Source organism: Ambystoma mexicanum, unplaced genomic scaffold, assembly GCF_040938575.1.
Source record: "Ambystoma mexicanum isolate Mex_15411 unplaced genomic scaffold, UKY_AmexF1_1 Mex_scaf4, whole genome shotgun sequence".
Classification (NCBI taxonomy): Eukaryota; Metazoa; Chordata; class Amphibia; order Caudata; family Ambystomatidae; genus Ambystoma; species Ambystoma mexicanum.
In genome coordinates, this window is record NW_027182455.1 from 6,471,378 (window position 1) to 6,493,335 (window position 21,958).

A 21,958-nucleotide genomic window follows, 5' to 3' on the forward strand; every position below is an offset into this window, starting at 1 on the left:
GCAGAAGCAGAGCGCGAGCGCGGCAAAAGGGTGCTGTTTTTACACAGCAGGGAAAAGCAATGGGATACTGCAGGAGGGCGACCAGATCCTAGATATACTACTCACCGGTCCCCGAAGCAAGCAGACCCAGGCTTCTCCACGATAGTTTCAGCAGCTGGCAGGTTCAGAAGAGCAGGGAACGCTTTGTAGTCGTGCAGAGCAAAAAGACGTCCCAATCGACGAAACCGGCACAGTTTTGTTGCCGCACAGGACAACGGAGCGGCCGTGTGTATTCGAGCCAAATGAACCCTCCTCCCTTCAGACCTGGGGACGCCAAGCGTACGAAGCGTGGGAGAGGGACAAGGACTCGCAATACAACACAACCTGGCGGCGGTTGCAGAGCCAAACTCCTTTGTAAGCTGGTCAGTCAACTGGATGGCCCAGAGACGCTTCCGAAGGCTTACTTGGCAGGAGATGGTTGAAGATGCCGGGAATAGCTGTTCCTGCTATTCCAAAGGTCGAAGCACCAGTACAGGCCTTCTGGTTCGATCAAAGGAGGACAGGGGCTCTCCGGACGACAGCAGTGCAAAGGAGGATTCCTTCAGCGGGTCACCAGCGATTCCTCGGTCCAGCCTCGTAGTTGCAGGATACTTGGCTCCTGTATTCCTTCGTTCGTGAGAACTCAGGAGATCGACATGGTAGTGGTGTTTCCAGCCCCCTCTTATCCACGGTTCCCTTCGCGCCAAAACGGAGGGGAGCCAATGGGAGATCCGCTCTTCAAAACACATACCATACGTGGACCAATCACGGACCACGGTGGTCCCAGGCATTCACACCACCCTAGACTCTCTGGCACCCAGGATGTGTATTGGGACCAGACATCCCAGCCCACACCCTGGAGGCACACAAACGACATGTAGAAGCCCGCGAAAGCAACCACGTTTCGCGGGAAAGTACATGCCCAAATAAGGAAGGCCCCGGGTCGCTGGACCTGGGGAAGGTGAAGGGAGCAAGACGGACAGTGGACAGGACAAAGGAGCCTCGCGGCCTGGCCATTTTGGGAGCCAGGCCACCATTTTGGGTTCAGTGCAAAAACGTGCTCAGAACGCCAAAAGGAGCTCAAAATAAACAAAACGATCGCTGCCACCATTCCAGTCCCTGAATGACTTGCACCGATCAAATACCATCCTAAAAGAGTATCTAGGGCCTGTAGAAGGCTAGAGACCCAAGAGAGCTGTAACTTAGCTTACAGTGCCCTCTTGTGTCGTGTAGCACTAAAGCCGCAACATGATAAAAGAAACTACGGGAAACAGCGTTCCCCGGTACTGACTGTCTTAAGGGCATGTCAGTTTCCCCGTAAGAAAGGAGCGAAAGCCCAGAGAAGTGCGGCAGAAGGCTGTACTTCTCTGGCAAAGTCAAGAACAAGGTTAAAAACAATAGCAAAAAGTTTAGGGGTTGCCACATGGAAGGAAAATTCCCTACAATTACGAAATCTTTCCTAACACTCGCCCCTCCCAGACTATGGACAGGGGGAACTAATCCACCCCTGGATGAGTCTCTTGTTCAGGTCGGTTAAACATTCTGGACAACCCATCAGCATTGCTATGTTGGACACCTGGTCTATGCTCAATAGTGAATTCGAAGCCTTGAAGACTTATGGACCACCTAAGCAACTTTGGATTCTCCCCCTTCATGTTCATTAGCCACTTTAACGGCTTATGGTCAGTCTGCACAGTGAAGTGGGTCCCATAGAGGTAGGGCCGCAGCTTCCTTAGGGCCCACACAACAGAGAAACATTCTTTCTCTACCGTGGACCATCTGAGCTCTCTGTCCTTAAGCTGGCGACTAATAAAACCGATAGGGTGTTCCTTACCCTTCTCATCTACTTTTGATAGTACAGCTCCTATCCCAGTGTCAGAGGCATCCGTCTGCACGATAAAAGGTCTTTGATAATCAGGGGCCCTGAGCACAGGGGCCTGGCACAAGGAGTCTTTTAAGCCATTGAAGGCCTTCTCACACTCGTCGGTCCAAGTTACCTTCTTGGGTTTCTTCTGAGTTGTGAGGGCAGTCAGAGGAGCAGCTATGGTACCATAGTCTGCCACAAAATTGCGGTAATACCCCGTGAGTCCTAAAAAGGCTCTCACTTGGGTTTGCGTAGTGGGGGTAGGCCAGTCTTGTACTGCTTGTACTTTACTGGGTAGAGGCTGTATCCTCCCTCCACCTACTTCATGTCCAAGGTAAACCACTGAGCCTTGTCCATTCTGGCACTTACTAGCCTTTATGGTCAAGTGGGCTTTCTGAAGAGCCTGGAGCACAATCCCGAGGTGTTTCACATGGTCTTCCCAGGTGGCACTGAAAACTGCTATATCGTCCAGATATGCAAGACAGAATTCGTCCAACCCATTCAACACATGATTCACAAGCCTCTGGAAAGTGGCAGGTGCATTCTTCAACCCGAACGGCATTACCCGGAATTGGTAAAGGCCGTCTGGTGTAGAAAATGCCGTCTTCTCCCTGGCATGTTCTGCTAACGCTATTTGCCAATAGCCAGCAGTGAGGTCAAACGTGCTGAGGTACTTGGAGGCACCCAAAGTATCCACCAGCTCATCTGTTCGAGGCAAGGGGTGGGCATCTGTCTTGGTGACAGCATTCAGAGCCCTGTAATCCACGCAGAACCTCAATTCAGAAGTGCCTGCCTTTGGAACCAGAACCACAGGACTGGACCAAGGACTACTAGAGGGTTCAATCACCCCAAGGTCTAACATTTTGTTGACCTCGGTCTTAATATAAGACCGTACTTTATCCGACATCCTGTATCCCCTACTTTTGGTAGGTACACTGTCTCCTGTGTCAATGTTATGTTTGCACCAAGGTGTCAAACCAGGGGACTGTGAAAACAGGGGGGAAAACTGCCTAAGCAAACTTTTCACCTCAGCCTGCTGATCAGAAGTCAGGTGAGGGGCCACTCGGACACCCTCAACGGAGCTATCTGAAGGACCGCTTTGGAACAGGTCGGGAAGAGGTTCAGACTCCTCTTCCTCAACGTCTGACGCCAGTAGCAGTGCTGCGATTTCGACTCTTGGGACGAAAGCCTTCAGCCTATTCACGTGAAACACTTTTGGAGCCTGTCCAGGCCTTCCAAGGTCCACTAAATAGTTCACCTCACCCAGGGGCTCCACCACTGTGTAAGGGCCTGACCATTTGTCCTGTAAAGCGCGAGGCCTTATTGGATTCATGATCAGGACTTGCTGACCAGGTATAAAGTTGATGAGGGAAGCTTTCTGGTCGTACCAATGTTTCACCAGCGCTTGCCCTGCCTTCAATTTATCACTAGCCAAGCCCATCAGAAGTACCATACGTTTTCTGAGCCCTAGCACATAGTCAACTACATTGGTAGTAACAGGGGGAGTGGGCATCTCCCATCCCTCCTTGACAATGGCTAAGTGTCCCCGTACGGGATGACCGAACAGAAGTTCGAAGGGGCTGAAGCCAACACCCTCCTGTGGTACCTCTCGGTAGGCAAACAGCAAGCATGGTAAAAGAAGATCCCATTTTCTTCTCTGGGGCTCCTCCAGAGCCCCAATCATGCTCTTTAACGTTCTGTTGAAACGTTCCACCAGACCATTGGTCTGGGGGTGGTATGCAGAAGAGAACTTGTAGGTGACCCCACATTCTTTCCACATAGCCTGCATATACTTCGACATAAAGTTGCTGCCACGATCTGACACAACTTCTTTAGGGAAGCCAACCCTAGTAAATATGCCGAGTAAAGCTTTTGCAACTGACTTGGCTGTTACAGTTTTCAATGGGATGGCCTCAGGATACCTGGTTGCATGGTCGACCAGCACCAGGATAAACCTATTGCCCGAGGATGTTTGCGGGTCAAGGGGACCGACGATGTCGATCCCTACCCTTTCAAATGGTACCCCCACAACTGGGAGCGGTACCAACGGAGCTTGGATTGTCGCGTCAACCTTACCAGACAACTGGCAGGAGGCGCAACTCCTGCAGTGACTTTCTACTTGCACCCCCATCTTGGGCCAGTAGAAGTGCATGGATAACCTTTGCTTGGTCCTCTTCATACCAAGGTGACCAGCAAGGGGAACTTCATGCGCCAACTGCAGGAGGAAGGGTCTAACAGCAAGGGGAACCACCAACCTCCTATGGTCTCCTTCTGTAGACTCTGTGGGCTCACTATACAGGAGTCCACCTTCCCAATAAATCCTATGCTTCCCAGGAGGTTCACCCTCAAGCTGGGAGCAGGCCTGTCTCCTTAGGCCTTCCAGAGATGGGCACTCACGTTGGCCTTTACTGAATTCGTCCCTATCAGGACCTCCTTCAACTAACAAGTCTTTTAGTTCAGGATGATCGTTGGGGTCGAATACTTCAGGCATCGCCACCTCCTCGTCAGGCTCGGGCGATTGACCAACTTCCTCCACCGCAGTGGTAGGCGAGCTCGGGGGAATATTCTCTTTCCCCCGTCTTGACTTGTAGACTCCTTTCGCCTTGGGTTGCCCCTTCGGCTGGGGCGGCGTATTGGACTTGGCCAATGCTGCCCGTGCTTGAGATCGTGTGTAGGGTCGTTCGGCAGTGTCTCCTACGAGCCCTAAAGCTCTGAGATCATTACCTAATAAGACCTTTCCCGGGACGTTTCTCTGAATGCTCACTGGAATCCTGACTGCTGTACCATTTAAAGTTAGATTAACAGGGATCACGGGAAACATACGGAGGGGGCCATCAGCCAACTTAGTGGGCATCAGAGTAGCTCTGGCAACTTCCTCTGAGTCTACCAAGGTAGAATCCACTACAGTTCGACTGCACCCACTATCCCTAAGAGCTGGAGTATCCACTCCATTGATCAGCACACTGTCTTTAAAGTAGTGCTTGGTATTATCCGGAATCCTAGCATACGCCTCTGCGACTTTAGGCTCCCAGGAACCCAGGGACACTAAAACTACCTCGGCCTCTATTCCGCTGGGAAATGAGTCCGAGGAGAAGGATGCTCCTGTAATCTCTTCTTCCTCGTAGGAGGAGAAGGCCAGATTAGCGGAGTGGACCCCCAAAGGTCTAACCTTACAACGGGGATCCCCCTTCACATGGTCAGTTGCTCCACAAGAAAAACAAGCCCCAGTGGGTCTGTTTACGTAGGGAGGCTTATTGTAACCAGAGTTCTGTTTCGGAGGCGCACCTCCACTACCCTGTGAGTTCTCTTGTGTCTTACCCTTGTTTTTCTTTTTGTGGCCCTTTTGGGAAGAAGATTTAGCAGATTCCCCACCCTCCATATCTTTGGACTTTTTCCCCTCCTCCTGCTTACCAGGATGAGTTTTGTCCTTATGGGACACTCGATGTGACACCCATAAGTCTGCTGCAATGGCCAGCTTCTTAGGATCTATCTCCTTCGAATCGGCCAAATGCTGCTTAAGCTCCGGGGAAGAAGAAGCAAAAATGTGTTCCAGCATGACAAGATTTATCATGCCGTCGAAGGTAGAAACCTTATAGCCTTCGACCCAGCCAGTTAAGTTTTTCAAAGATTCAGCGACATAAGATACCCAAGTACCACCTTCCTTTTTCTTATACTCTCGAAAACGCTTTAAATATTGGGCCGGAGTCTTCCCAAACTTTAAAATGAGAGTCTGCTTTAACATTGCGAAATCAGCCCGCTCAGCCTTCGACATTTCCATAATGGCACTACAGCCAGAATGGGGCAGTCTACTGAGCAACCACGCAATCTTATCAGCATTGTCAACTTCCTGGACCTCGCATGCATACTCAAACGCATTCAGCCAGTCCATAATGTCATTCCTCTCTTCATACACACTGAGCAGATCTTTTGGAAACCGTGGATGAGAGGAGGCCCCAGACCCATGTCCAGGACCCTTGGATCCATTTGCAACCTGAAGCTTGGCCAGTTCCAACTGGTGATCCCTGTCTTTTTGTTTTTCTGCCTGTTCGATTTTTAGTTTGGCTATGCTGAATTCAAGCTCCTGCTGCCTAAACCGCAGCTCTTGCTTCTTGAATTCAAGCATAGCCTCCCCATCAGCACTGGCAGAGGAAACATTAGACAGCTCGTCCTCCCTGTCCTCATGGTCGCGGTGGAACAGTGCGGCGGCAGAACCGTCGGTTCTACCAGTGAGAGCAGCCCCACCACCTTCCGCACTGTCCTCAGAAGTAATAGCGTCAAGCTGCGCTTCTTGCCACGCCACGATTCTTTGGATCATTTCCAATTTAGTGCCTTGAGAGGAAACACCTCTCTCCGCACACATCTTTTTCAGCGTTTCTGATTTGGAAGCATTTAAAGTTAACAACGTACTTGTTTCCATACTGTTTGATAGGACTATGGCCTTTTTAAAGTTATACTATAACAATTCACTACGTGTACTGTTTGGAATAACCTGAAATGCCTTAGTTCGAGCGCAACACTGGATACCTTCAGTCGTATCCCACCGCTGTACACCAATTTGTTAAGACGGATTTCTGAACTCTGTCCTGGTGGCGCAGAAGTTCAGAAGGCCAACCTAATTACTTGGAACAGGGTAACCTCTGGACAAGCCAGACCAATCAAGGTAGCGATCGCGGCGGTCAAGACTAGGTCTCAAGAGGGGTGGGGTGACTGAAAGCCCGCAATGAGCACACAAAGCAAGAGCGCTTACAAACTACTCCAAACAGTTGTTATATCAAAAATAGATACACATTTATTTTAAGGCCTTTAAAATAATGACCGTAGCGAGAAAATCACAATATTAAACCAACACATACCATATCAACACAATATATATACAAATACACAGTCGCAAGCGTTTAAAGCACGAAATATGTAGTCCACCTGCCAGGGAAGGAAAACAGGCAGTGCGATAATGCTTTCGACTCAGTTCGCCTTCATAGGCACCTAACTAGATGGAAGTCCGAGCCCTGCGAAGAGTGGAGCCTTGTGCTCAAAGTACCTGCCACGCCGGTGCCGACGGGCACAAGGGGAAGCTCTTCGGAGGAAGTCAGGCGGTTCACGTTAGTGCACAGCAGAAGAAGAACAGGTTCCGCAACTCAAGCGCAGCCTCCACAGCGGGCAGAAGCAGAGCGCGAGCGCGGCAAAAGGGTGCTGTTTTTACACAGCAGGGAAAAGCAATGGGATACTGCAGGAGGGCGACCAGATCCTAGATATACTACTCACCGGTCCCCGAAGCAAGCAGACCCAGGCTTCTCCACGATAGTTTCAGCAGCTGGCAGGTTCAGAAGAGCAGGGAACGCTTTGTAGTCGTGCAGAGCAAAAAGACGTCCCAATCGACGAAACCGGCACAGTTTTGTTGCCGCACAGGACAACGGAGCGGCCGTGTGTATTCGAGCCAAATGAACCCTCCTCCCTTCAGACCTGGGGACGCCAAGCGTACGAAGCGTGGGAGAGGGACAAGGACTCGCAATACAACACAACCTGGCGGCGGTTGCAGAGCCAAACTCCTTTGTAAGCTGGTCAGTCAACTGGATGGCCCAGAGACGCTTCCGAAGGCTTACTTGGCAGGAGATGGTTGAAGATGCCGGGAATAGCTGTTCCTGCTATTCCAAAGGTCGAAGCACCAGTACAGGCCTTCTGGTTCGATCAAAGGAGGACAGGGGCTCTCCGGACGACAGCAGTGCAAAGGAGGATTCCTTCAGCGGGTCACCAGCGATTCCTCGGTCCAGCCTCGTAGTTGCAGGATACTTGGCTCCTGTATTCCTTCGTTCGTGAGAACTCAGGAGATCGACATGGTAGTGGTGTTTCCAGCCCCCTCTTATCCATGGTTCCCTTCGCGCCAAAACGGAGGGGAGCCAATGGGAGATCCGCTCTTCAAAACACATACCATACGTGGACCAATCACGGACCACGGTGGTCCCAGGCATTCACACCACCCTAGACTCTCTGGCACCCAGGATGTGTATTGGGACCAGACATCCCAGCCCACACCCTGGAGGCACACAAACGACATGTAGAAGCCCGCGAAAGCAACCACGTTTCGCGGGAAAGTACATGCCCAAATAAGGAAGGCCCCGGGTCGCCGGACCTGGGGAAGGTGAAGGGAGCAAGACGGACAGCGGACAGGACAAAGGAGCCTCGCGGCCTGGCCATTTTGGGAGCCAGGCCACCATTTTGGGTTCAGTGCAAAAACGTGCTCAGAACGCCAAAAGGAGCTCAAAATAAACAAAACGATCGCTGCCACCATTCCAGTCCCTGAATGACTTGCACCGATCAAATACCATCCTAAAAGAGTATCTAGGGCCTGTAGAAGGCTAGAGACCCAAGAGAGCTGTAAATTAGCTTACAGTGCCCTCTTGTGTCGTGTTGCACTAAAGCTGCGACACGATAAAAGAAACTACGGGAAACCACGTTCCCCGGTACTGACTGTCTTAAGGGCATGTCAGTTTCCCCGTAAGAAAGGAGCGAAAGCCCAGAGAAGTGCGGCAGAAGGCTGTACTTCTCTGTCAAAGTCAAGAACAAGGTTAAAAACAATAGCACAAAGTTTAGGGGTTGCCACATGGAAGGAAAATTCCCTACAATTATGAAATCTTTCCTAACACTTCCCCTTCCAAACCTGAGACCCTCCCTTTAGCATGAGATGTGATATCCAACTCCTTCCTATTCCAATCCTGAGACTCTTCTGATAGCATGAGATGTGATATCTCAATGCTTCTAATACCAAACCTGAGATCCTTCCGATAGCATGAGATGTGATATCTCAATGCTTCTAATACCAAACCTGAGATCCTTCCTATAACATGAGATGTGATATCCAAATCCTTCCCCTTCCAAACCTGAGACCCTCCCTTTAGCATGAGATGTGATATCCAACTCCTTCCCATTCCATTCCTGAGACCCTTCTGATAGCATGAGATGTGATATTTCAATGCCTCTAATACCAAACCTGAGATCCTACCTCTAACATGAAATGTGATATCCAACTCTTTCCCCTTCCAAACCTGAGAGCCTTCCTATAGCATGAGATGTGATATCCAAGTCCTTCCCATTCCAATCCTGAGAACCTTCCTATAGCTTGAGATGTGATATCCAACTCCTTCCCATTCCAATTCTGAGACCGTTCCTATACTATGAGACTTGATATCTCAATGCTTCTAATACCAAACCTGAGACCCGTAATATAACATGAGATGTGAAATCCAAATCCTTCCCCTTCCAAACCTTAGACCCTTCCTTTATCATGAGATGTGATATCCAACTCCTTCCCATTCCAATCCTGAGACCCTTCCGATATCATGAGATGTGATATCTCAAAGCTTCTAATATCAAACTTGAGACCCTCCCTATAGCATGAGATGTGATATCCAAGTCCTTCCCATTCCAATCCTGAGACCCTTCCTATAGCATGAGATGTGATATCTCAATGCTTCTAATACCAAACCTGAGACCCTTCCTATAACATGAGATGGGAATATCCAACTCCTTCCCATTCCAATCCTGAGACCCTTCCGATAGCAGAGATGTGATATCTCAATGCTTATACCAAACCTGAGATCCTTCCTATAACATGAGATGTGATATCCAACTCCTTCCCATTCCAATCCTGAGACACTTCCTATAGCATGAGATGTGATATCTCACTGCTTATACCAAACCTGAGACCCTTCCTATAGCATGAGATGTGATATCTCAATGCTTCTAATATCAAACTTGAGACCCTACCTATAGCATGAGATGTGATATCCAAGTCCTTCCCATTCCAATCCTGAGACACTTCCTATAGCATGAGATGTGATATCTCAATGCTTCTAATACCAAACCTGAGACTCTTCCTATAACATGAGATGTGATATCCAACTCCTTCCCATTCCAATCCTGAGACCCTTCCTATAGCATGAGATGTGATGTCTCAATGCTTCTAATACCAAACCTGAGATCCTTCCTATAACATGAGATGTGATATCCAACTCCTTCCATTCCAATCCTGGACCCTTCCTATAGCATGAGATGTGATATCTCAATGCTTATACCAAACCTGAGACCCTTCCTATAGCATGAGATGTGATATCCAACTCCTTCCCATTCCAATCCTGAGACCCTTCCTATAGCCTGAGATGTGATATCTCAATGCCTCTAATACCAAACCTGAGATCCTTCCTCTAACATGAAATGTGATATCCAACTCCTTCACTTTCCAAACCTGAGAGCCTATCTATAGCATGAGATGTGATATCCAAGTCCTTCCCATTCCAATCCTTAGACCCTTCCTACAGCATGCAATATGATATCTCAATGATTCTAATAAAAAACCTGAGACCCGTCCTATAACATGAGATGGGATATCCAACTCCTTCCCATTCCAATCCTGAGACACTTCCGATAGCAGAGATGTGATATCTCAATGTTTATACCAAACCTGAGACCCTTCCTATAACATGAGATGTGATATCCAACTCCTTCCCGTTCCAAACCTGAAACCCTTCCTTTAGCATGAGATGTGATATCCAGCTCCTTCCCATTCCAATCCTGAGACACTTCCGATAGCATGAGATGTGATATCTCAATGCTTCTAATATCAAAACTGAGACCCTCCCTATAGCATGATATGTGATATCTAAGTCCTTCCCATTCCAATCCTGAGACCCTTCCTATAGCATGAGATGTGATATCTCAATGCTTCTACCAAACCTGAGACCCTTCCTTTAGCATGAGATGTGATATCCAACTCCTTCCCATTCCAATCCTGAGACCCTTCCTATAGCATGAGAGGTGATATCTCAATACTTCTAATACCAAACCTGAGATCCTTCCGATAACATGAGATGTGATATCTCAATACTTCTAATACCAAACCTGAGATCCATCCTATAACATGAGATGTGATATCCAAATCCTTCCCCTTCCAAACCTGAGACCCTCCCTTTAGCATGAGATGTGATATCCAACTCCTTCCCATTCCAATCCTGAGACCCTTCTGATAGCATAAGATATGATATCTCAATGCTTCTATACCAAACCTGAGATCCTTCCGATAGCATGAGATGTGATATCTCAATACTTCTAATACCAAACCTGAGATCCTTCCTATAACATGAGATGTGATATCCAAATCCTTATCTTCCAAACCTGAGACCCTCCCTTTAGCATGAGATGTGATATCCAACTCCTTCCCATTCCAATCCTGAGACTCTTCTGATAGCATAAAATATGATATCTCAATGCTTCTATACCAAACCTGAGATCCTTCTGATAGCATGAGATGTGATATCTCAATACTTCTAATACCAAACCTGAGATCCTACCTCTAACATGAAATGTGATATCCAACTCTTTCCCCTTGCAAACCTGAGAGCCTTCCTATAGCATGAGATGTGATATCCAAGTCCTTCCCATTCCAATCCTGAGACCCTTCCTATAACATGAGATGTGATATCCAACTCCTTCCCATTCCAACCTGAGACCCTTCCTATAGCATGAGATGGGATATCCAACTCCTTCCAAATCCAATCCCGATACCCTTCCGATAGCATGAGATCTGATATCCCAATGCTTCTACCAAACCTGAGACCCATACTATGGCATGAGATGTGATATCAAACTCCTTCCCATTCTAATCCTGAGACCCTTCCTATAGCTTGAGATGTGATATCCAACTCCTTCCCATTCCAATTCTGAGACCCTTCCTATACCATGAGACTTGATATCTCAATGCTTCTAATACCAAACCTGAGACCCGTCCTATAACATGAGATGTGATATCCAAATCCTTCCCCTTCCAAACCTTAGACCCTTCCTTTATCATGAGATGTGATAGCCAACTCCTTCCCATTCCAATCTTGAGACCCTTCCGATATCATGAAATGTGATATCTCAATGCTTCTAATATCAAACTTGAGACCCTCCCTATAACATGAGATGGGAATATCCAACTCCTTCCCATTCCAATCCTGAGACCCTTCCTATAGCATGAGATATGATATCGCAATACTTCTAATACCAAACGTGAGATCCTTCCGATAACATGAGATGTGATATCCAAATCCTTCCCATTCCAATCCTGAGACCCTTCTGATAGCATGAGATGTGATATCTCAATGCTTCTAATACCAAACCTGAGATCCTTCCGATAGCATGAGATGTGATATCTCAATGCTTCTAATACCAAACCTGAGATCCTTCCTATAACATGAGATGTGATATCCAAATCCTTCCCCTTCCAAACCTGAGACCCTCTCTTTAGCATGAGATGTGATATCCAACTCCTTCCCATTCCATTCCTGAGACCCTTCTGATTAGCATGAGATGTGATATCTCAATGCCTCTAATGCCAAACCTGAGATCCTACCTCTAACATGAAATGTGATATCCAACTCTTTCCCCTTCCAAACCTGAGAGCCTTCCTATAGCATGAGATGTGATATCCAAGTCCTTCCCATTACAATCCTGAGACCCTTCCTATAGCTTGAGATGTGATATCCAACTCCTTCCCATTCCAATTCTGAGACCCTTCCTATACTCTGAGACTTGATATCTCAATGCTTCTAATACCAAACCTGAGACCCGTGATATAACATCAGATGTGATATCCAAATCCTTCCCCTTCCAAAACTTAGACCCTTCCTTTATCATGAGATATGATATCCAACTCCTTCCCATTCCAATCCTGAGACCCTTCCGATATCATGAGATGTGATATCTCAAAGCTTCTAATATCAAACTTGAGACCCTCCCTATAGCATGAGATGTGATATCCAAGTCCTTCCCTTTCCAATCATGAGACCCTTCCTATAGCATGAGATGTGATATCTCAATGCTTCTAATACCAAACCTGAGACCCTTCCTATAACATGAGATGGGAATATCCAACTCCTTCCCATTCCAATCCTGAGACCCTTCCGATAGCAGAGATGTGATATCTCAATGCTTATACCAAACCTGAGACCCTTCCTATGGCATGAGATGTGATATCCAACTCCTTGCCATTCAAATCCTGAGACCCTTCCTATAGCATGAGAAGGGATATCCAACTCCTTCCCAATCCAATCCTGAGACCCTTCCGATAGCAGAGACGTGATATCTCAATGCTTCTACCAAACCTGAGACCCTTCCTTTAGCATGAGATGTGATATCCAAATCCTTCACATTCCAATCCTGAGACCCTTCCTATAGCATGAGATGTGATATCTCAATGCTTCTAATACCAAACCTGAGATCCTTCCTATAACATGAGATGTGATATCCAATTCCTTCCCATTCCAAACCTGAGACCCTTCCTATTGGATGAGTTGTGATATCCAACTCCTTCCCATTCCAACCCTGAGACCATTCCTATAGCATGAGATGTGATGTCTCAATGCTTCTAATACCAAACCTGAGATCCTTCCTATAACATGAGATGTGATATCCAACTCCTTCCATTCCAATCCTGAGACCCGTCCTATAGCATGAGATGTGATATCTCAATGCTTATACCAAACCTGAGACCCTTCCTATAGCATGAGATGTGATATCCAACTACTTCCCATTCCAATCCTGAGACCCTTCCTATAGCATGAGATGTGATATCTCAATGCTTCTAATACCAAACCTGAGATCCTTCCTCTAACATGAAATGTGATATCCAACTCCTTCCCTTTCCAAACCTAAGAGCCTATCTATAGCATGAGATGTGATATCCAGGTCCTTCCCATTCCAATCCTTAGACCCTTCCTACAGCATGCAATATGATATCTCAATGATTCTAATACCAAACCTGAGATCCTACCTCTAACATGAAATGTGATATCCAACTCTTTCCCCTTCCAAACCTGAGAGCCTTCCTATAGCATGAGATGTGATATCCAAGTCCTTCCCATTCCAATCCTGAGAACCTTCCTATAGCTTGAGATGTGATATCCAACTCCTTCCCATTCCAATTCTGAGACCGTTCCTATACTATGAGACTTGATATCTCAATGCTTCTAATACCAAACCTGAGACCCGTAATATAACATGAGATGTGAAATCCAAATCCTTCCCCTTCCAAACCTTAGACCCTTCCTTTATCATGAGATGTGATATCCAACTCCTTCCCATTCCAATCCTGAGACCCTTCCGATATCATGAGATGTGATATCTCAAAGCTTCTAATATCAAACTTGAGACCCTCCCTATAGCATGAGATGTGATATCCAAGTCCTTCCCATTCCAATCCTGAGACCCTTCCGATAGCAGAGATGTGATATCTCAATGCTTATACCAAACCTGAGACCCTTCCTATGGCATGAGATGTGATATCCAACTCCTTGCCATTCAAATCCTGAGACCCTTCCTATAGCATGAGAAGGGATATCCAACTCCTTCCCAATCCAATCCTGAGACCCTTCCGATAGCAGAGACGTGATATCTCAATGCTTCTACCAAACCTGAGACCCTTCCTTTAGCATGAGATGTGATATCCAAATCCTTCACATTCCAATCCTGAGACCCTTCCTATAGCATGAGATGTGATATCTCAATGCTTCTAATACCAAACCTGAGATCCTTCCTATAACATGAGATGTGATATCCAATTCCTTCCTATTCCAAACCTGAGACCCTTCCTATTGGATGAGATGTGATATCCAACTCCTTCCCATTCCAACCCTGAGACCCTTCCTATAGCATGAGATGTGATGTCTCAATGCTTCTAATACCAATCCTGAGATCCTTCCTATAACATGAGATGTGCTATCCAACTCCTTCCATTCCAATCCTGAGACCCGTCCTATAGCATGAGATGTGATATCTCAATGCTTATACCAAACCTGAGACCCTTCCTATAGCATGAGATGTGATATCCAACTGCTTCCCATTCCAATCCCGAGACCCTTACTATAGCATGAGATGTGATATCTCAATGCTTCTAATACCAAACCTGAGATCCTTCCTATAACATGAGATGTGATATCCAATTCCTTCCTATTCCAAACCTGAGACCCTTCCTATTGGATGAGATGTGATATCCAACTCCTTCCCATTCCAACCCTGAGACCCTTCCTATAGCATGAGATGTGATGTCTCAATGCTTCTAATACCAAACCTGAGATCCTTCCTATAACATGAGATGTGATATCCAACTCCTTCCATTCCAATCCTGAGACCCTTCCTATAGCATGAGATGTGATATCTCAATGCTTCTAATACCAAACCTGAGATCCTTCCTATAACATGAGATGTGATATCCAACTCCTTCCCGTTCCAAACCTGAGACACTAACTATAGCATATGTGATATCCAACTCCTTCCCATTCCAAACATGAGACCCTTCCTATAGCAAGAAAGTAATATCCAACTCCTACCCATTCCAATCCTGAGACCCTTCCTATAGCAAGAGATGTGATATCCAAATCCTTCCCATTCCAATCCTGAGACCCGTCCTATAACATGAGATGTGATATCCAAATCCTTCCTATTCCAAACCTGAGACCCTTCCTATTGGATGAGATGTGATATCCAACTCCTTCCCATTCCAACCCTGAGACCCTTCCTATAGCATGAGATTTGTTATCTCAATGCTTCTAATATCAAACTTGAGACCCTCCCTATAGCATGAGATGTGACATCCAAGTCCTTCCCATTCCAATCCTGAGACCCTTCCTATAGCATGAGATGTGATATCTCTATGCTTCTAATACCAAACCTGAGACCCTTCCTATAACATGAGATGGGATATCCAACTCCTTCCCATTCCAATCCTGAGACCTTTCCGATAGCAGAGATGTGATATCTCAATGCTTATACCAAACCTGAAAACCTTCCTATGGCCTGAGATGTGATATACAACTCCTTCCCATTCCAATCCTGAGACCCTTCCTTTAGCATGAGATGTGATATCTCAATGCTTATACCAAATCTGAGACCCTTCCTATAGCATGAGATGTGATATCCAATTCCTTCCCATTCCAATCCTGAGACCCTTCCTATAGCATGAGATGTGATATCTCAATGCTTATACCAAACCTGAGAGCCTACCTATAGCATGAGATGTGATATCCAAGTCCATCCCATTCCAATCCTTAGACCCTTCCTACAGCATGCGATGTGATATCTCAATGATTCTAATACCAAACCAGAGTCTCTTCCTATAACATGAGATGGGATATCCAACTCCTTCCCATTCCAATCCTGAGCCGCTTCCGATAGCAGAGATGTGATATCTCAATGCTTATACCAAACCTGAGACCCTTCCTATAACATGAGATGTGATATCCAACTCCTTCCCGTTCCAAACCTGAGACACTAACTATAGCATATGTGATATCCAACTCCTTCCCATTCCAAACATGAGACCCTTCCTATAGCAAGAAAGTAATATCCAACTCCTACCCATTCCAATCCTGAGACCCTTCCTATAGCAAGAGATGTGATATCCAAATCCTTCCCATTCCAATCCTGAGACCCTTACTATAACATGAGATGTGATATCCAACTCCTTCCCATTCCAACCTGAGACACTTCCTATAGCATGAGAAGGGATATCCAACTCCTTCCCAATCCAATCCTGAGACCCTTCCGATAGCAGAGATGTGATATCTCAATGCTTATACCAAACCTGAGACCCTTCCTATGGCATGAGATGTGATATCCAACTCCTTGCCATTCAAATCCTGAGACCCTTCCTATAGCATGAGAAGGGATATCCAACTCCTTCCCAATCCAATCCTGAGACCCTTCCGATAGCAGAGACGTGATATCTCAATGCTTCTACCAAACCTGAGATCCTTCCTATAACATGAGATGTGATATCCAATTCCTTCCTATTCCAAACCTGAGACCCTTCCTATTGGATGAGATGTGATATCCAACTCCTTCCCATTCCAACCCTGAGACCCTTCCTATAGCATGAGATGTGATGTCTCAATGCTTCTAATACCAAACCTGAGATCCTTCCTATAACATGAGATGTGATATCCAACTCCTTCCATTCCAATCCTGAGACCCGTCCTATAGCATGAGATGTGATATCTCAATGCTTATACCAAACCTGAGACCCTTCCTATAGCATGAGATGTGATATCCAACTGCTTCCCATTCCAATCCTGAGACCCTTCCTATAGCATGAGATGTGATATCTCAATGCTTCTAATACCAAACCTGAGATCCTTCCTATAACATGAGATGTGATATCCAAATCCTTCCCCTTCCAAACCTGAGACCCTCCCTTTAGCATGAGATGTGATATCCAACTCCTTCCCATTCCATTCCTGAGACCCTTCTGATAGCATGAGATGTGATATCTCAATGCCTCTAATACCAAACCTGAGATCCTACCTCTAACATGAAATGTGATATCCAACTCTTTCCCCTTCCAAACCTGAGAGCCTTCCTATAGCATGAGATGTGATATCCAAGTCCTTCCCATTCCAATCCTGAGACCCTTCCTATAGCTTGAGATGTGATATCCAACTCCTTCCCATTCCAATTCTGAGACCCTTCCTATACTATGAGACTTGATATCTCAATGCTTCTAATACCAAACCTGAGACCCGTAATATAACATGAGATGTGATATCCAAATCCTTCCCCTTCCAAACCTTAGACCCTTCCTTTATCATGAGATGTGATATCCAACTCCTTCCCATTCCAATCCTGAGACCCTTCCGATATTATGAGATGTGATATCTCAAAGCTTCTAATATCAAACTTGAGACCCTCCCTATAGCATGAGATGTGATATCCAAGTCCTTCCCATTCCAATCCTGAGACCCTTCCTATAGCATGAGATGTGATATCTCAATGCTTATACCAAACCTGAGACCCTTCCTATAGCATGAGATGTGATATCCAACTGCTTCCCATTCCAATCCTGAGACCCTTCCTATAGCATGAGATGTGATATCTCTATGCTTCTAATACCAAACCTGAGATCCTTCCTCTAACATGAAATGTGATATCCAACTCCTTCCCTTTCCAAACCTAAGAGCCTATCTATAGCATGAGATGTGATATCCAAGTCCTTCACATTCCAACCCTTAGACCCTTCCTACAGCATGCAATATGATATCTCAATGATTCTAATAACAAACCTGAGACCCGTCCTATAACATGAGATGGGATATCCAACTCCTTCCCATTCCAATCCTGAGACTCTTCCGATAGCAGAGATGTGATATCTCAATGCTTATACCAAACCTGAGACCCTTCCTATAACATGAGATGTGATATCCAAATCCTTCCCGTTCCAAACCTGAGACCCTTCCTTTAGCATGAGATGTGATATCCAGCTCCTTCCCATTCCAATCCTGAGACACTTCCGATAGCATGAGATGTGATATCTCAATGCTTCTAATATCAAAACTGAGACCCTCCCTATAGCATGATATGTGATATCTAAGTCCTTCCCATTCCAATCCTGAGACCCTCCCTATAGCATGAGATGTGATATCCAACTCCTTCCCATTCCAATCCTGAGACCCTTCCTATAGCATGAGATATGATATCTGAATACTTCTAATACCAAACGTGAGATCCTTCCGATAACATGAGATGTGATATCCAAATCCTTCCCCTTCCAAACCTGAGACCCTCCCTTTAGCATGAGATGTGACATCCAACTCCTTCCTATTCCAATCCTGAGACTCTTCTGATAGCATGAGATGTGATATCTCAATGCTTCTAATACCAAACCTGAGATCCTTCCGATAGCATGAGATGTGATATCTCAATGCTTCTAATACCAAACCTGAGATCCTTCCTATAACATGAGATGTGATATCCAAATCCTTCCCCTTCCAAACCTGAGACCCTCCCTTTAGCATGAGATGTGATATCCAACTCCTTCCCATTCCATTCCTGAGACCCTTCTGATAGCATGAGATGTGATATCTCAATGCCTCTAATACCAAACCTGAGATCCTACCTCTAACATGAAATGTGATATCCAACTCTTTCCCCTTCCAAACCTGAGAGCCTTCCTATAGCATGAGATGTGATATCCAAGTCCTTCCCATTCCAATCCTGAGACCCTTCCTATAGCTTGAGATGTGATATCCAACTCCTTCCCATTCCAATTCTGAGACCCTTCCTATACTATGAGACTTGATATCTCAATGCTTCTAATACCAAACCTGAGACCCGTAATATAACATGAGATGTGATATCCAAATCCTTCCCCTTCCAAACCTTAGACCCTTCCTTTATCATGAGATGTGATATCCAACTCCTTCCCATTCCAATCCTGAGACCCTTCCGATATCATGAGATGTGATATCTCAAAGCTTCTAATATCAAACTTGAGACCCTCCCTATAGCATGAGATGTGATATCCAAGTCCTTCCCATTCCAATCCTGAGACCCTTCCTATAGCATGAGATGTGATATCTCAATGCTTCTAATACCAAACCTGAGACCCTTCCTATAACATGAGATGGGAATATCCAACTCCTTCCCATTCCAATCCTGAGACCCTTCCGATAGCATAGATGTGATATCTCAATGCTTATACCAAACCTGAGATCCTTCCTATAACATGAGATGTGATATCCAACTCCTTCCCATTCCAATCCTGAGACACTTCCTATAGCATGAGATGTGATATCTCACTGCTTATACCAAACCTGAGACCCTTCCCATAGCATGAGATGTGATATCCAACTCCTTCCCATTCCAATCCTCAGACCCTTCCTATAGCATGAGATGTGATATCTCAATGCTTCTAATATCAAACTTGAGACCCTACCTATAGCATGAGATGTGATATCCAAGTCCTTCCCATTCCAATCCTGAGACACTTCCTATAGCATGAGATGTGATATCTCAATGCTTCTAATACCAAACCTGAGACTCTTCCTATAACATGAGATGGGATATCCAACTCCTTCCCATTCCAATCCTGAGACCCTTTTGATAGCAGAGATGTGATATCTCAATGTTTATACCAAACCTGAGACCCTTCCTACGGCATGAGATGTCATATTCAACTCCTTCCCATTCCAATCCTGAGACCCTTCCTATAGCATGAGATGTGATATCCAACTCCTTCCCATTCCAATCCTGAGACCCTTCCTATAGCATGAGATGTGATGTCTCAATGCTTCTAATACCAAACCTGAGATCCTTCCTATAACATGAGATGTGATATCCAACTCCTTCCATTCCAATCCTGGACCCTTCCTATAGCATGAGATGTGATATCTCAATGCTTATACCAAACCTGAGACCCTTCCTATAGCATGAGATAAGATATCCAACTCCTTCCCATTCCAATCCTGAGACCCTTCCTATAGCCTGAGATGTGATATCTCAATGCCTCTAATACCAAACCTGAGATCCTTCCTCTAACATGTAATGTGATATCCAACTCCTTCACTTTCCAAACCTGAGAGCCTATCTATAGCATGAGATGTGATATCCAAGTCCTTCCCATTCCAATCCTTAGACCCTTCCTACAGCATGCAATATGATATCTCAATGATTCTAATAAAAAACCTGAGACCCGTCCTATAACATGAGATGGGATATCCAACTCCTTCCCATTCCAATCCTGAGACACTTCCGATAGCAGAGATGTGATATCTCAATGTTTATACCAAACCTGAGACCCTTCCTATAACATGAGATGTGATATCCAACTCCTTCCCGTTCCAAACCTGAGACCCTTCCTTTAGCATGAGATGTGATATCCAGCTCCTTCCCATTCCAATCCTGAGACACTTCCGATAGCATGAGATGTGATATCTCAATGCTTCTAATATCAAAACTGAGACCCTCCCTATAGCATGATATGTGATATCTAAGTCCTTCCCATTCCAATCCTGAGACCCTTCCTATAGCATGAGATGTGATATCTCAATGCTTCTACCAAACCTGAGACCCTTCCTTTAGCATGAGATGTGATATCCAACTCCTTCCCATTCCAATCCTGAGACCCTTCCTATAGCATGAGAGGTGATATCTCAATACTTCTAATACCAAACCTGAGATCCTTCCGATAACATGAGATGTGATATCTCAATACTTCTAATACCAAACCTGAGATCCATCCTATAACATGAGATGTGATATCCAAATCCTTCCCCTTCCAAACCTGAGACCCGCCCTTTAGCATGAGATGTGATATCCAACTCCTTCCCATTCCAATCCTGAGACCCTTCTGATAGCATAAGATATGATATCTCAATGCTTCTATACCAAACCTGAGATCCTTCCGATAGCATGAGATGTGATATCTCAATACTTCTAATACCAAACCTGAGATCCTTCCTATAACATGAGATGTATTATCCAAATCCTTATCTTCCAAACCTGAGACCCTCCCTTTAGCATGAGATGTGATATCCAACTCCTTCCCATTCCAATCCTGAGACTCTTCTGATAGCATAAGATATGATATCTCAATGCTTCTATACCAAACCTGAGATCCTTCTGATAGCATGAGATGTGATATCTCAATACTTCTAATACCAAACCTGAGATCCTACCTCTAACATGAAATGTGATATCCAACTCTTTCCCCTTGCAAACCTGAGAGCCTTCCTATAGCATGAGATGTGATATCCAAGTCCTTCCCATTCCAATCCTGAGACCCTTCCTATAACATGAGATGTGATACCCATCTGAGACCCTTCCTATAGCATGAGATGGGATATCCAACTCCTTCCAAATCCAATCCCGATACCCTTCCGATAGCATGAGATCTGATATACCAATGCTTCTACCAAACCTGAGACCCATACTATGGCATGAGATGTGATATCAAACTCCTTCCCATTCTAATCCTGAGACCCTTCCTATAGCTTGAGATGTGATATCCAACTCCTTCCCATTCCAATTCTGAGACCCTTCCTATACCATGAGACTTGATATCTCAATGCTTTTAATACCAAACCTGAGACCCGTCCTATAACATGAGCTGTGATATCCAAATGCTTCCCCTTCCAAACCTTAGACCCTTCCTTTATCATGAGATGTGATAGCCAACTCCTTCCCATTCCAATCTTGAGACCCTTCCGATATCATGAAATGTGATATCTCAATGCTTCTAATATCAAACTTGAGACCCTCCCTATAACATGAGAT